This window comes from Ailuropoda melanoleuca, unplaced genomic scaffold (assembly GCF_002007445.2).
Source record: "Ailuropoda melanoleuca isolate Jingjing unplaced genomic scaffold, ASM200744v2 unplaced-scaffold11384, whole genome shotgun sequence".
Classification (NCBI taxonomy): domain Eukaryota; kingdom Metazoa; phylum Chordata; class Mammalia; order Carnivora; family Ursidae; genus Ailuropoda; species Ailuropoda melanoleuca.
In genome coordinates this window covers 288,408-306,079 of record NW_023179820.1, presented here as the reverse complement: position 1 = coordinate 306,079, position 17,672 = coordinate 288,408, and the positions used below count along the sequence as shown (strand labels likewise).

Sequence of the window (17,672 nt, the reverse complement as noted above, 5' to 3'; positions counted from 1 at the left end):
CAGTCAAAACTAGAGGCTCTGACGGCCAGGGTCACCGAGGCAGAGGAACGCGTTAGCGAATTGGAGGATGGGTTAGTAGAAGAAAAAACGAAAATAGAAGCTGGTCTTAAAAAAATCCACGCCCACGAATGTAGATTACGGGAGATTACTGACTCTATGAAACGATCCAATGTCAGAATCATCGGCATCCCTGAAGGGGTGGAGAAAAACAGAGGTCTAGAAGAGATATTTGAACAAATTGTAGCTGAAAACTTCCCTAATCTAGCAAGGGAAACAAGCATTCGTGTCCAAGAGGCAGAGAGGACCCCATCCAAGCTCAACCAGGACAAACCTACGCCACGGCATGTCATAGTGCAATTCGCAAATATTAGATCCAAGGATACAGTATTGAAAGCGGCCAGGGCAAAGAAATTTCTCACGTACCAAGGCAAAGGTATCAGGATTACGTCAGACCTGTCTACAGAGACCTGGAATGAGAGAAAGGCTTGGGGGGGCATTTTTAAAGCTCTTTCAGAGAAAAACATGCAGCCAAGGATCCTTTATCCAGCAAAGCTGTCATTCAGAATTGATGGAGAAATAAAGACGTTCCAAAATCGCCAATCATTAACCAATTTCGTAACCACGAAACCAGCCCTACAGGAGATATTAAGGGGGGCTCTATAAAGGTAAAAAGGCCCCAAGAGTGATACAGAGCAGCAAGTCACAACCGATACAAAGACTTTAAAGAGAAATGGCATCATTAAAATCATATCTGTCAATAATCTCTATCAATCTAAATGGCTTAAACTCTCCCATAAAACGCCACAGGGTTGCAGATTGGATAAAAAGACATGACCCATCCATTTGCTGTCTACAAGAGACTCATTTTGAACCCAAAGATGCATTCAGACTTAGAGTAAGGGGATGGAGTACCATCTTCCACGCAAATGGACCTCAAAAGAAAGCTGGAGTAGCAATTCTCATATCAGATAGACTGGATTTTAAACTAGAGGCCATAGAGAGAGATACAGAAGGGCACTATATTATTCTTAAAGGAAGTATTCAACAAGTGGATATGACAATTATTAATATATATGCCCCCAACAGGGGAGCAGCAAGATACACAAGCCAACTCTTAACCAAAATAAAGAGACATATAGATAAGAACACAGTAATAGTAGGGGACCTCAACACCCCACTATCAGAAATAGACAGAACACCCTGGCAAAAACTAAGCAAAGAATCAAAGGCTTTGAATGCCATACTCGACGAGTTGGACCTCATAGATATATATAGAACACTACACCCCAGAACCAAAGAATACTCATTCTATTCAAATGCCCATGGAACATTCTCAAGAATAGATCATGCTCTGGGACACAAAACAGGTCTCAGCCAATACCAAAAGATTGAAATTATCCCCTGCATATTCTCAGACCACAACGCTCTGAAATTGGAACTCAACCACAAGGAAAAACCTGGAAGAAACTCAAACACTTGGAGGCTAAGAACCATCCTGCTCAAGAATGACTCGATAAACCAGGAAATCAAAAAACAAATTAAACAATTTATGGAGACCAACGAGAATGAATACACAACGGTCCAAAACCTATGGGATACTGCAAAGGCAGTCCTAAGGGGGAAATACATAGCCATCCAAGCCTCACTCAAAAGAATAGAAAAATCTAAAATGCAGTTTCTATATTCTCACCTCAAGAAACTGGAACAGCAACAGAGGGACAGGCCTAACCCACTGACAAGGAAGGAGTTGACCAAGATTAGAGCAGAAATCAATGAATTAGAGACCAGAACCACAGTAGAGCAGATCAACAGGACTAGAAGCTGGTTCTTTGAGAGAATCCATAAAATTGATAGACCACTGGCAAAACTTGTCCAAAAACAAAGAGAAAGGACTGAGATTATTAAAATTATGACTGAAAAGGGAGAGGTCACGACCAGCACCATTGAAATTGCAAGGATTATTAGAAACTTTTATCAACAGCTATATGCCAAAAAACTAAACAATCTGGAAGAGATGGAGGCCTTCCTGGAAACCTATAAACTACCAAGACTGAAACAGGAAGAAATAGATTTCTTAAATAGGCCAATTAACTATGAAGAAATTGAGTCAGTGATAAACAACCTTCCAAATAATAAAACTCCAGGCCCAGACGGTTTTCCTGGGGAATTCTACCAAACATTCAAAGAAGAAATAATACCTATTCTCCTAAAGCTATTTCAAAAAATAGAAACAGAAGGAAAGCTACCAAACTCATTCTATGAGGCTAATATTACCTTGATCCCCAAACCAGGCAAAGACCCCCTCAAAAAGGAGAATTACAGACCGATTTCTCTAATGAATATGGATGCCAAAATCCTCAACAAGATCCTTGCTAATAGAATCCAACAGTACATTAAAAGGATTATCCATCATGACCAAGTGGGATTCATACCTGGGATGCAAGCATGGTTCAACACTCGCAAATCAATCAATGTGATACATCATATCAACAAGAAAAGACTCAAGAACCATATGATCCTCTCAATTGATGCAGAAAAAGCATTTGACAAAATACAGCATCCTTTCCTGATTAAAACCCTTCAGAGTGTAGGAATAGAGGGTACATTTCTCAATCTCATAAAAGCCATCTATGAAAAGCCTACTGCAAGCATTATTCTCAATGGGGAAAAGCTGGAAGCCTTTCCCTTAAGATCAGGAACACGACAAGGATGCCCACTCTCGCCACTATTATTCAACATAGTACTAGAAGTCCTTGCAACAGCAATCAGAAGACAAAAAGGGATCAAAGGTATCCAAATCGGCAAAGAAGAAGTCAAACTGTCTCTCTTTGCAGATGACATGATACTCTATATGGAAAACCCAAAGGAATCCACTCCCAAACTATTAGAAGTTATAGAACAATTCAGTAAGGTGGCAGGATACAAAATCAATGCCCAGAAATCAGTTGCATTTCTATACACGAATAACGAGACTGAAGAAAGAGAAATTAGGGAATCCATCCCATTTACAATAACACCAAAAACCATGCGTTACCTTGGAATTAACTTAACCAGAGACGTAAAGGACCTATATGCTAGAAACTATAGATCACTTTTGAAAGATATTGAGGAAGACATAAAAAGATGGAAAAATATTCCATGCTCATGGATTGGAAGAATTAACATAGTTAAAATGTCCATACTACCCAGAGCAATCTACACTTTCAATGCTATCCCGATCAAAATACCGAGGACATTTTTCAAAGAACTGGAACAAATAGTCCTTAAATTTGTATGGAACCAGAAAAGGCCCCGAATCTCCAAGGAACTGTTGAAAAGGAAAAACAAAGCTGGGGGCATCACAATGCCGGATTTCGAGCTGTACTACAAAGCTGTGATCACAAAGACAGCATGGTACTGGCACAAAAACAGACACATCGACCAATGGAACAGAATAGAGAACCCAGAAATGGACCCTCGGCTCTTTGGGCAACTAATCTTTGATAAAGCAGGAAAAAACATCCGGTGGAAAAAAGACAGTCTCTTCAATAAATGGTGCTGGGAAAATTGGACAGCTACATGCAAAAGAATGAAACTTGACCACTCTCTCACACCATACACAAAAATAAACTCCAAATGGATGAAAGACCTCAATGTGAGACAGGAATCCATCAAAATTCTAGAGGAGAACATAGGCAACAACTTCTATGACATCGGCCAGAGCAACCTTTTTCACGACACATCTCCAAAGGCAAGAGAAATAAAAGATAAAATGAACTTATGGGACTTTATCAGGATAAAGAGCTTCTGCACAGCCAAGGAAACAGTCAAAAAAACTAAGAGACAGCCCACGGAATGGGAGAATATATTTGCAAAGGACACCACAGATAAAGGACTGGTATCCAAGATCTACAAAGAACTTCTCAAACTCAATACACGAGAAACAAATAAACAAATCATAAAATGGGCAGAAGATATGAACAGACACTTTTCCAATGAAGACATACAAATGGCTAACAGACACATGAAAAAATGTTCAAAATCATTAGCCATCAGGGAAATTCAAATCAAAACCACACTGAGATACCACCTTACGCCAGTTAGAATGGCAAAGATAGACAAGGCAAGAAACAACAATTGTTGGAGAGGATGTGGAGAAAGGGGATCCCTCCTACATTGTTGGTGGGAATGCAAGTTGGTACAGCCACTCTGGAAAACAGTGTGGAGGTCCCTTAAAAAGTTAAAAATTGAACTACCCTATGACCCAGCCATTGCACTACTGGGTGTTTACCCCAAAGATACAGACGTAGTAAAGAGAAGGGCCATATGCACCCCAATGTTCATAGCTGCATTGTCCACAATAGCCAAATCATGGAAGGAGCCGAGATGCCCTTCAACAGATGACTGGATTAAGAAGCTGTGGTCCATATATACAATGGAATATTACTCAGCTATCAGAAAGAACGAATTCTCAACATTTGCTGCAACATGGACGGCACTGGAGGAGATAATGCTAAGTGAAATAAGTCAAGCAGAGAAAGACAATTATCATATGATTTCTCTCATCTATGGAACATAAGAACTAGGAGGATCGGTAGGGGAAGAAAGGGATAAAGAAAAGGGGGGTAATCAGAGGGGGGAATGAAACATGAGAGACTATGGACTGTGAGAGGCAAACTGAGGACTTCAGAGGGGAGGGGGTGGGGGAAGGGGATAGCCTGGTGATGGGTAGTAGGGAGGGCACGTATTGCATGGTGCACTGGGTGTTATACGCAACTAATGAAGCATCAAACTTTACATCGGAATCTGGGGATGTACTGTATGGTGATTAACACAATATAATAAAGAAATACATCTGCTAATCTGGGAGTGTCATCGGAGAGGCCGCAGCCTATTTGGGATACTCTCAGGGGAAAGTGGTGCTGCTGGGTGCAATTGTTAAGTTCCCCCTCTAACTTACTGAAGCTAGTAGGTCCTTTTTTTTTTTAATGTTAGGCTTTTTTGTTCACCATGGATGCCATCTTTATCCTCCAACCACTGTGCACCACTTTTGTGCTCTCCTTCTGTGTTGCTAAAGTCAGCAGGCACCGTTTTCCTTTTTTCTTAAATGGTAGATACCATCTTTGCGCGCTCACTCGGCCACACTCCGCAGCACCACTATCTCCTGAAGGGGTGCTTTTACACACATCTGGTGCCCCAGTTTTTGCAGTTGCAGCCCAGGAGTGCTCCTTGATAGCCTGGCTCTGGTGGCCAAGGAGGTTAGTTTTCTTGGATCCCATGGTACTCTACAATCGGATACAGTTCCTGGCAAAATACTACCCCCAGGGCTCTGCACACATAGCAGAATGAAACACACCCCTAGTCTTTCTGAGAAAGTGGCCTATTTGCTTGTCCAAGAAATTTGGCTTAAGGGGTAGGTTTCTGGTCTGGCACTCATCTAGGTGCCCACAGACATGCTTTCAGGAAAACAGAGGCCATTGGATACAATCTTTGCGCTCTGCCTTGCTCTAGCTTAGTAGTATCTTTCAGAAAGAAGCTTATACCCTTGTCTGGCACCTTGATTTTTAGAGCTGCTGCCAGGGAACATGTCTACATCACCTGGCTCTTGTGGTCAGTGGGGCTTACACTCGCAGGTCTCATAAGATTGTCACCAATGGTGAAAGAGTTCTTTAACAGCTACCACTCTCAGCAAACAGCAAGAGGCAACAGAGCCAGGAGCTCAGCCCATCTGTGAAAGAGGCCTACAAGCATAGCATCATAGCTACAGCCTGAGGGACAGACTGCTAATTAAACATACATCTAAGGGCTGATTATAAACTTGACCAGAGATCTCAGAAGATGAGTGCTATGTTCATGTTCGCCCTCAGTTGCAATCCAGAGCACCAGTCTCTTGGAAGGGAGCTCTTACATGTGTTTAGTATCCCCCTTTTTACATCTGGTGTCCTGGTGTTTGTGGCTACCACATAGAGGAGGCCCCTTAAATGCTTGGATCTGGTCAGGCTCTGGCTCTGGCCGGGGGGCCTGTATTCCTGGCTCCCACAGGACCTTAACAATTGGAGGGACAGTTCTTGGTAGGGTTCCATCCCCAGGGCACTGAAAAAACAACAGAATGAAACACACAAACCCCCCCACACACACACAGCAGTTGAAAGAGACCTATCTGTTTGTCCTGGTGCTTCAAACTGATGAACCGGCTTCAGGTTTGGCATACATCTTAGAGGCTATGGAGGTACTCACATGGAACATAGATAGAGGGACACCATCATTGTGCCCCGCCTCTCCCTAGTATAGTTTGCCAATATCTCCCGGAAAGAAGCTTATACAATAAATAGCCTGGAGTATTGATTTTTGAAACTGTTGTTCAGAGCACAACTCCAGATCTTGTGCTCTGGTGGCCAGAAAGGCTTAAGCTTGTGGTCCACAGAAATGAATGTATATATATATATATACACGTACTTTCAAACCTGCTCCCTAAAGATCTGGCTTTCAATCAGCCTGGATCTAGGCGTTAGCTGAGATATTCCTTTCTGGGTCACAGGGGCACACCTCAATAACTGGGAGCTAATAAAAATAAATTAGGCTACTTGGAAAATCATAAAGGGCCAAGAGACAAGCAAAAACTAGGGCAAAGTTGAATGTCAAGGTTCATCTCCTACAAGAGACATTCCTCCAAGACTGGGAGAGGTGAGTGTTTCATTTAATACATAGAAACAAACACAAAGAGTAAAGCAAAATGAAGAAACAGGAATGTGTTCCAAATGAAAAAACAGCCCCCCCCAAAAAAAACCCTTAATGAAACAGAGGTAAGTAATTTACCTGATGAAAAATTCGAAGAATGATCACAAAGATTCTTTCCGATTCTGGAAGAATAAATACAGTGAGAAAGTCAAAAAAGAGTTTTTAGAAAATATAAGAAAGTACCAAATGGAAGTCATAAAGCTGAAGAATGCAATAACTGAACCAAAAAATACACTAAAGGGGTTCAACAGCAGATTGGATGAAGCAGAAAAATCAGTGAACTCAACAAAGGGCACTGGAGATCACCCAACCAGAGCAGCAAAAAAAGAATGGAAAAAAAAATTCTGAAGGTAACCTAAGGAACTAATTGGAAAACATCAAATAGACTTAACATTCACACTATATCTGTCACAGAAGAAGATGGAGAGAGAAAAGGGTAGAAAACTTATTTGAAGAAATAAATGAAATGGCTGAAAATTTCCCTAGCCCAGAGAAGGAAACAGACATCGTATTCCAGAAAGTTCCAAATAAGATGAACCCAGAAACCCACACCAAGACACTTTCTAATTAAAATGTCAAAAGTTAAACACAAGGAGAGAATCATAAAAGCAGCAATAAAAGACATTTATAACAAGTATTAAGGAAAAAAAGAAGGCTACAGCAGATTTTCAGCAGAAGCTCTTCAGGCCAGAACAGAGTGGCACAACACATACAATGTGCTGAAAGGAAATAAACTTCCAACCAAAATACTTTACACCAGCAAAATCATCATTCAGAATTGAAGGAAAGATAAAGAGTTTCCTGGACAAAAGAGTTCATCTACACCAGCATTATAAGAAATGTTAAAGGGACTTCTTTAAGCTAAAAATCACAAGTTCAAATTCATAACAAGAAAACATAGAAAACCAACCTTGGGATTGTCTGTACTAGTTTTCAGATGGCTCAGAAGGTGACAAAAACTGTGTCAGCAGAGAACAAGATCCAGATCACTAGGAACCTCCACCAGTGCAGCTTTACTGTGAAATAGAGGGGAACAACCCATACCTGAAAGAGGGTCACCATACTGTAGGAGTGGAGTGCCTCCGTTTCCCCTGCACCAGGAGCGGCTGAGCCACCACCAAAGTAGCCATGAGAATGAGGACCATTTCAACATGCATGCTTTCATGGCTATGATGCTTGATATGCATGCATGTGTGCTCAACCCTCCACTGCTCCTCTCGGGAGAGGGCTGACGTGTCAACCCCATCCAGCTCCCATTCTCCAACAATACCTCCTCCAACCTCCACCTCCACCACTGCCACCATCTTGACCACTACCACAGACATCCGAAGGTTGGTTTATAAGTTGTTCTTATTGATCTATAAAATCAGCTATGCCACTGGCATTGTTGGCTACATGGCTGCCATGTTTACCCTCTTTGCTCTCTATTTTTCAAGATCAAACCGAAGATAGCATGGACTTTGGTACTTCTCTCTCCTATGGCCTCTACTATGGAGTTCTTGAACAAAACTTTGCAGAAATGTGTGCAGACTGCATGGCGTCCACTACATGGCGTTCTACAATGAGTCAGGCATGCCCGACAAACACCTCTCGGACAATGTGTGTGCCGTGTCTGGGCAGCAGATCTTTGTGGAGGTCAGTGAAGAGGACGTCATCAAGAACATATATACCATATATACGCCGTTCTTGCAATCACATATTCCATGAGTTCTGCATCCTCAGCTGGTGCACTCTAGGAAGGAAACAGATGTGTCCCTACTACAAACAGAAGGTGAACCTCAAGAGGATGTTCAGCAACCCCTGGGAGTTGTGCAACCATGTATGTGCAACCACCAGATGGCTTCGATGTTTGGCAGCCTGGCAGACTGTCATCACTGGCCTGGTACAAGGCATCGGCTACATCCTAGGCCTGGAATAGTCAGGAAGAAGAGCATCCATACACTATGGACCTCAGACACTCTCCTCCCTGCTCTCCAAGATGTTCTGAGTAGGAAAGACTTAAAGGGACATTTGGGCCACTCAGGACCCCTCCAGCTGTGTCCAGGCTGGGGAGGGAGATGACGGAGAGGCAATGAGTGGGGATGCAGCAGTGGGGGCTTTTTAAAAGAAAACTGTTTTGATAAATATTAAAAATATATATATACGGAAGTATAAATGTCATTAGTAAAGGTAAACACATAGTAAAAATGGTGGATTAATCACTTATAAAGCTAGCGTAAAGATTAGAAGACAAAAGTAGTAATAATAAAACTAGGAGTTAAGATGGCAGAGGAGTAGGGGTCCCCTGAGTCGAGCTGGATAGGTACCAGACCATCCTGAACACCCATGGAATCAGCCTGAGACGCAGGAAGATATATCTGGATCTCTACAAATGAACATCTCCAGCGCTGAGTATTGAGGTACGATGCGGGGAGCCGTGAAACTGCACACAGATAGCGGAAGATAAACGGAAGGGGAAGGGAGCCGCTGCATTCGGGCGCCGGGAAACGGTAGCGGACGGACTCGTGGACCGGCACCTGCGAGAGAGCAGACTGAGACCGTGAGCGGAAGAACACGCGCAACCAGTCTGAAAACCAGAGCTCTGGTGCGCACGGGGGCAGCTGGCGGCGGGCGGTGTCAGAAACACAAAGGACAGAGACGCGCCTGCCCTGGAAGTGAGGGCTGGGACGCTGGGTGTGGGGCGCACATCCCGGGATGCTGCAGGGTTGAGCAGCACCAACAGAAGCAGAGTTAAAGTGGCCAGAACATCAGCAGAAAACAGTCTGCGATCCCTCTGTTCTAAGACAGAGGATGAGATCCAGCTACTGCTGCTCTGACTCTCAGAAGAGGCACAGCAAACCACCAGGGAAAGCAGCCAGAGAACAAAAGCCTAGAAAAACCAGGGGACACGGAGACTGTACCCAAACAGGGTTAACTGAGTATCGGAGTGGCAGGCCCCGGCCCCAGAAGGCAGGCTGAAAAATCAAGAAGCCCACATCCCTAAGATCCCTATGAAACAAGGGCGCACAGCCTGGGTCCCGGTCAATAATTTGGGCTCTGGGCAACCCCGCAACCTGCCCTTATCAGAATGATGAGAAGGAGAAATCACCCCAGCAAAGAAAAGACAATGAGTCTGTGGCCTCTGCCACAGAAATGATGGATATGGATATAACCAAATTACCAGAAATGGAGATCAGAGTAACAATGGTCAAGATGATGTGTAGACTTGAAAAATATATTAACGAAAATATTAACGAGAATATAGAATCTCTAAGGGTGGAAATGAGAGTGAATCTGGCAGAAATTAAAAATGCTATGAATCAAATGCAGTCAAAACTAGATGCTCTGACAGCCAGGGTGAATGAGGCAGAAGAACGTATCAGCAAATTAGAGGATGGGTTAGCAAAAGAGAAAGCTAAAATAGAAACTGGGCTCAAAAAAATCCAATCTCAAGAATGTATGTGACGGGAGATTACTGACTCAATGAAACACTCCAATGTCAGAATCATTGGCATCCCCGAGGAGGTGGAGAAAAAGAGAGGTCTAGAAGAGATATTTGAACAAACTGTAGCTGAAAACTTCCCTAATCTAGCGAGGGAAACAAACATTCATGTCCAAGACACGTCATAGTGCAATTCGCAAATATTAGATCCAAGGATACAGTCTTGAAAGCGGCCAGGGCAAAGAAATTTCTCACGTACCAAGGCAAAGATATCAGAATTACGTCAGACCTGTCTACACAGACCTGGAATGAGAGAAAGGGTTGGGGGGGCATTTTTAAAGCTCTTTCAGAGAAAAACATGCAGCCAAGGATCCTTTATCCAGCAAGGCTGTCATTCAGAATTAACATGCAGCCAAGGATCCTTTATCCAGCAAGGCTGTCATTCAGAATTGATGGAGAAATGGAGACCTTCCAGAATCGCCAGTCATTGATCAATTTCATAACCACGAAACCAGCCATACAGGAGATATTAACGGGGGTTCTATGAAAGTAAAAAGGCCCCAAGAGTGATACAGAACAGAACGACACAATCTATAGAAACGAAGACTTTAAGGCAACATGGCATCATTAAAATCATATCTCTCAATAACCAGTCTCAATGTAAATGGCCTAAATGCTCTCATAAAACACCACAGGGTTGCAGATTGGATAAAAAGACATGACCCATCCATTTGGTCGACAAGAGACTCATTTTGAACCTAAAGATACATCCAGACTGAAAGTAAAGGGATGGAATACCATCTTTCACGCCAATGGACCTCAAAAGAAAGCTGGGGTAGCAATTCTCATATCAGACAGACTGGATTTTAAAGACTATAATTAGAGACACAAAAGGGCACTATATTATTCTTAAAGGATGTATCCAACAAGTGGATATGACTATTATAAATATCTATGCCCCCAACAGGGGAGTGCAAGATACACAAGCCAACTCTTAACCAGAATAAAGAGACATATAGATAAAAATACGTTAATAGTAGGGGACCTAAACACTCCACTATCAGCAATAGACAGAGCACTTAAGCAGAAAATCGACAAAGAAACAAGGGCTTTGAATGCCATACTCAACAAATTGGACCTCATAGATATATATAGAACACTACACCCCAGAACTAAAGAATACTCATTCTATTCTAATGCCTATGGAACATTCTCAAGAATAGACCATGTTCTGGGTCACAAAACAAGCCTCAACCAATAACAAAAGACTGAAATTATTCTCTGCATATTCTCAGACCACAACGCTTTGAATTAGAACTCAACCACAAGGAAAAATTTGGAAGAAACTCAAACACTTGGAGACTAAGAAGCATTCTGCTCAAGAATGATTCGATAAACCAGGAAATCAAAAATCATATTAAACAATTTATGGAGAACAACGAGAACAAAAACACCACAGTCCAAAACCTATGGGATACTCCAAAGGCAGTCCTAAGGGGGAAATACATAGTCATCCAAGCCTCATTCAAAAGAATAGAAAAATCTAAGATGCAGTTTTTATATTCTCACCTCAAGAAGCTGGAACAGCAACAGAGGAACAGGCCTAATCCATGCACGAGGAAGCAGTTGATCAAGACTAGAGGAGAAATCACTGAACTAGAGACCAAGAGCACAGTAGAGCAGATCAACAGAACTAGAAGCTGGTTCTTTGAAAGAATAAATAAAATTGACAAACCACTAGCAAGACTTATCCAAAAGAATAGAAAAAGGACCCAAATTAATAAAATTATGAATGAAAAGGGAGAGGTCACAACCAACACCAATGAAATTGGAAGAATTATTAGAAACTTTTATCAACAGCTTTATGCCAATAAATTAAGCAATCAGGAAGAGATGGAGGACTTCCTGGAAACCTATAAACTACCAAGACTGAAACAGGAAGAAATTGCTTTTTTAAACAGACCGATTAATTATGAAGAGAATGAAAGAGTGATGAAAAACCTCCAAAAAACAAAACGCCAGGATCGGATGGTTTTCCAGGGGAATTCTACCAAACATTCAGAGAAGAAATAATACCTATTCTCCTGAAGCTGTTTCAAAAAATAGACACAGAGGGAAAGCGACCAAACTCATTCTATGAGGTCAATATTACCTTGATCCCCAAACCAGGCAAAGACCCCATCAAAAAGGAGAATTACAGACCGACTTCCCTAAGGAACGTGGACGCCGAAATTCTCAACAAGATCCTTGCTAATAGAATCCAACAGTACATTGAAAGGATTATCCATCATGACCAAGTGGGATTCATCCCTGGGATGCAAGAGTGGTTCAACATTAGCAAATCTATCAGTGTCATAGATTTTATCAACAAGAAAAAAGCCAAAAATCATATGATTCTCTCAATAGATGCAGAAAAAGCATTTGACAAAATACAGCATCCTTTCCTGATTAAATCCCTTCACAGTGTAGGGATAGGGGGTACATTCTGCAATCTCATAAAAACCCATCTATCAAAAGCCTACAGCAAATATCATTCTCAATGGGGAAAACCTGGAAGCCTTTCCCTTAAGATCAGGAACACGACAAGGAAGCCCCGTGTCGCCATTATTATTCACCATAGTACTAGAAGTCCTTGCAACAGCAATCAGACAACAAAAAGGGATAAAAGGTATCCAAATCGGCAAAGAAGAAGTCAAGCTGTCTCTCTTCGCGGATGACAGGATACTCTATACGGAAAACCCAAAAGAATCCACTCCCAAACTATTAGAAGTTATAGAGCAATTCNAGCCCAGTGTCGCCATTATTATTCACCATAGTACTAGAAGTCCTTGCAACAGCAATCAGACAACAAAAAGGGATAAAAGGTATCCAAATCGGCAAAGAAGAAGTCAAGCTGTCTCTCTTCGCGGATGACAGGATACTCTATACGGAAAACCCAAAAGAATCCACTCCCAAACTATTAGAAGTTATAGAGCAATTCAGTAATGTGGTGGGATACAAAATCAATGCTCAGAAATCAGTTGCATTTCTATACAAGAATAATGAGACTGAAGAAAGAGAAATTAGAGAATCCGTCCCATTTACAATAGCACCAAAAATCATACGCTACCTTGGAATTAACTTAACCGAGACGTAAAGGATCTATATTCTAGAAACTACAAATCACTCTTGAATGACATTGAAGAAGACACAAAGAGATGAAAATTTTCCATGCTCATGGATCGGAAGAATTAACATAGTCAAAATGTCCATGCTACCCAGAGCAAACTACACTTTCACTGCTATCCCAACCAAAATACCAATGACATTTTTCAAAGAACTGGAACAAACAGCCCTTACATTTGTGTGGAACCAGAAAAGGCCCAGAATCGCCAAGGAATTGTTGAAAAGGAAAAACAAAGCTGGGGGCATCACAATGCTGGATTTCAAGCTATGCTACAAATCTGTGATCACCAAGACAGCATGGTAGNACTGTTGAAAAGGAAAAACAAAGCTGGGGGCATCACAATGCCGGATTTCAAGCTATGCTACAAATCTGTGATCACCAAGACAGCATGGTAGTGGCACAAAAACAGACACATAGACCAATGGAACAGAATAGAGAACCCAGAAACGGACCCTCGGCTCTTTGGGCAACTAATCTTTGATAAAGCAGGAAAAAACATCCAGTGGAAAAAAGACAGTCTCTTCAATAAATGGTGCTGGGAAAATTGGACAGCTACATGCAAAAGAATGAAACATGAGCACTCTCTCACACCATACACAAAGATAAACTCCAAATGGATGAAAGACCTCAATGTGAGACAGGAATCCAACAAAATCATAGAGGAGAGCATAGACAGCAACCTCTTTGACATCGGCCACAGCAACTTTTTTCATGACACATCTCCAAAGGCAAGAGAAACAAAAGAAAAAATGAACTTGTGGGACTTCATTCAAGATAAAAAGCTTCTGCGCAGCCAAGGAAACAGTCAAAAAAACTAAGAGGCGGCCCACAGAATGGGAGAAGATATTTGCCAATGACACTACAGATAAAAGACTGGTATCCAAGATCTACAAAGAACTTCTCAAACCCAATACGCTAGAAAAAAATAAGCAAATCAAAAAATGGTCAGAAGATATGAACAGACACTTTTCCAGTGACGACATACATATGGCTAACAGACACATGAAAAAATGTTCAAAATTATCAGCCATCTGGGAAATTCAAATCAAAACCACATTGAGATACCACCTTACGACAGTTAGAATGGCAAAAATTCACAAGGCAAGAAACAATTGTTGGAGAGGATGTGGAGAAAGGGGATCCCTCTTACACTGTTGGTGAGAATGCAAGTTGGTACAGCCACTTTGGAAAGCAGTGTGGAGGTCCCTCAAAAAGTTAAAAATTGAGCTACCCTATGATCCAGCAATTGCACTACTGAGAATTTATCCCAAAGATACAGACGTAGTGAAGAGAAGGGCCATAAGCACCCCAATGTTCATAGCAACATTGTCCACAATAGCTAAGTCGTGGAAGGAGCCAAGATGCCCTTCAACAGATGAATGGATTAAGAAGATGTGGTCCATATATACAATGGAATATTAGCCATCAGAAAGAACGATTTCTCAACATTTGCAGCAACATGGACGGGATTGGAGGAGATTATGCTAAGCAAAAAAGTGAAGCAGAGAAATACAACTATCATATGGTTTCACTCATTTATGGAATATAAGAAATAGCAGGGAGATCAGTAGGAGAAGGAAGGGAAGAATGAAGAGGGGGTATACAGAAGGGGGAATGAACCATGAGAGACTGTGGACTCTGGGAAACAAACTGAGGGCTTCAGAGGGGAGGGGGGTGGGGGGAATGGGATAGGCTGGTGATGGGTATTAAGGAGGGCACGTATTGCATGGTGCACTGGTTGTATACGCAAATAATGAATCATGGAACACTACATCAAAAACTAAGGATGTACTGTATGGTGACTAACACAACATAATAAAAAATTATTATTTAAAAAAAAAATGCTCATGGTGGGCCGATTGGGTGGCGCAATCAGTTAACAGGCCGACTCTGGTTTCGGCTCGGGTAGTGATCTCAGTGTCATGAGATTGAGCCCCATGACTGGCTCCACACTCAGCATGGTATCTGCTTAAGTTTCTCTCTCCCTCTGTTCCTCCTCTGCTCTCTCTCTTTTAATAAATAAATCTACAAAAATACTACTACTACTTGTGGAAAAAAATGATTTGGACCACATTAAATCTGTAGATTGGCTAGGGAAAATTACATTGTTTTAATTCTAAATACTTGGATTTTCCTGCATATCTCATTATTAATGATTTCTACTTTAAATTCAACCATAGCTAGAAATTACAGTCCTTAGAATTTCAAACTTTTGAAGCTTATTGAGAAGTTTTATGGCCCAATATGATTAATCTTTGTATGCATATCATGTGCAGTTGAATGGAATGTGCATTCTATTGTATTCTAGTTACATGTGATGTTCTACAAATGTCAGTTAGGTCAATAGTGGTTTTCAGATCCTTTATGTTCAAACTGGTTTTTTTCTTGGTCTAGATTTTCTATAATTTATAGATAGTATGGTGTTAAAATTTCTAGCTCTGATTACAGATCTCAAGCACTTACAAATTTGTGGTTGACGTGTCTTTCCGGTAAGTGTTACCACCACTATGAAATGTCCTTCTTTGTCTCCAATAACACTGTTTGAAATCTATTTTACCTAATATTAATATAATCACTCCAGCTTTCTTATAATTACTATTTGCATGCTACATTGTTTTCCATGCACTTATTTTCTATCTATCTATGTCATTACATTTTTTTAAGATTTTATGTATTTATTTGAGAGAGAGAGAAAGGGGGAAGGAGCAGAGGAAGAGGAACAAGTAGACTGCAGGCTGACCATGAAGCTCAATGCAGAGCTTGATCCCACAACCCAGAGACCACAACCTAAGCAGAAATCAAGAGTTGGACTCTCAACCAGCTAAGCCACCCAGGCATCCCTGTGTTATTACATCTAAAATGCATCTCTGGTAGACAGCAGATAGGGAAGTCTTGCATTTTACCAATATCAAGCTCTACCTTTTCAGTAAAATACTTTATCTATTTTCATTTAATGTAATTGTTGATAGGGTTAATCTAGGTCTGTAATTTTGCTATTTGTTTTTTCTCTTTTTTTTTAAGATTATACTTATTGAGAGAGAGAGGGAGAGAGAGAGCACACACAAGTGGGGGGTGAAGGGCAGAGGGATAAGGAGAAGCAGACTGCCCGCTGAGCAGGGAGCCCGATGCAAGGATCCATCCCAGGACCCTAAGATCATGACCTGAGTCCAAGGCAGATGCTTAACCCACCGAGCCACCCAGGTGCCCCATTTGTCTTCTTTTCATCTCATCTGTTTATATTCATCTGTTACTACCTTTATATAACTTTTTATATTCTCTGAATACACTTTAAATTCTACTTTGATTTCTCTATTGTTTTTCAGCTATACTTATTTGTATTTTATTTTTCATTTTTAGTGTTCATTGTAGGAATCATACATCTTTAACTTTTCACAGTGGACTTAGAGCTACTATTTTACCACTTCCATAAAATAAGAACCAAGTAAGGCACAAAATTCGATCTACCTAGCCCAATCCCTTATTCCACAACTACCATATTACATCAACATATGCCATAAATGCCATGTTATAGTGTTAATGTTGTAATTTTTGCTTTAAATTATCAGGTTTAACTTTTTTTAATAAGTAGGGAGGAGATTATTTTTTATTTTATCCACATATTTACCAATTGCCATGTCCTCTATTCCATCCTGAAAATGTGAATTTTCATCTGGTATTACCTCCCTTCAGTCTGAAGAACTTCCTTTAGCATTCTTGTAATGTATATCCGCTGCAATGAAATCTTTTAATTCTTGTTTATCTGGAAGGGTTTTTATTTTGCCTTCATTCTTAAAAGGTATTTTCACTGACAGAATTCTGGGTTTTGTTTTTCCAGCCATGTAAAAGTGTTCTATAGCCTACTACCCAGCACTGTTTCTGATAAGTAGTCAGCTATCACTTATTGTTACTGTATCAGTTCTCACGGTGCTTTTAAGATTCTTTCTTTATCATTTCAACTGCTTGACTATGATGTGCCTAAGTGTGATTTTCTTGTATTTATTTTGTTTGGAGATCACTGAGCTTCTTGAATATGTAAATTTATGTCTTTCACCAATTTGGGGTAATTTTCAACCATTTTTCCAAAAATTTTTCCTCCAATTTCTCCTCTCCTATACTTATAGGACTCCATTAAAATGTATTGCTGGATCTTTTGATACTGTCCTACCAAATTACTGAGGCTAACTTCATCTTCTAAAATCTTTTTTCACTTTTCAGATTAAATAATTTCTACTGATCTATCAAGTTCATTGCCTTCTTTCCCAATCTTCTATAATCCTATGTAATGAATGTTTTATTTCAGGTATTGTACATTTAATTATAAAATTTTCATTTGGTTCCATTTTTGCATCTGCATTCATTATGTGCATA

At 40.8% G+C, this 17,672-nt stretch overlaps 1 protein-coding gene and 1 pseudogene across 12 annotated transcripts in view; one reads left to right on the top strand and one right to left on the bottom strand.

The window, feature by feature from the left end:
* Nucleotides 1–17,672, bottom strand: part of SPIDR (scaffold protein involved in DNA repair) — a 502,027-nt gene that overhangs the window by 423,664 nt on the left and 60,691 nt on the right. The window lies entirely within an intron of this gene.
* On the top strand, nucleotides 7,903–8,635 carry LOC105240976 (annotated as a pseudogene).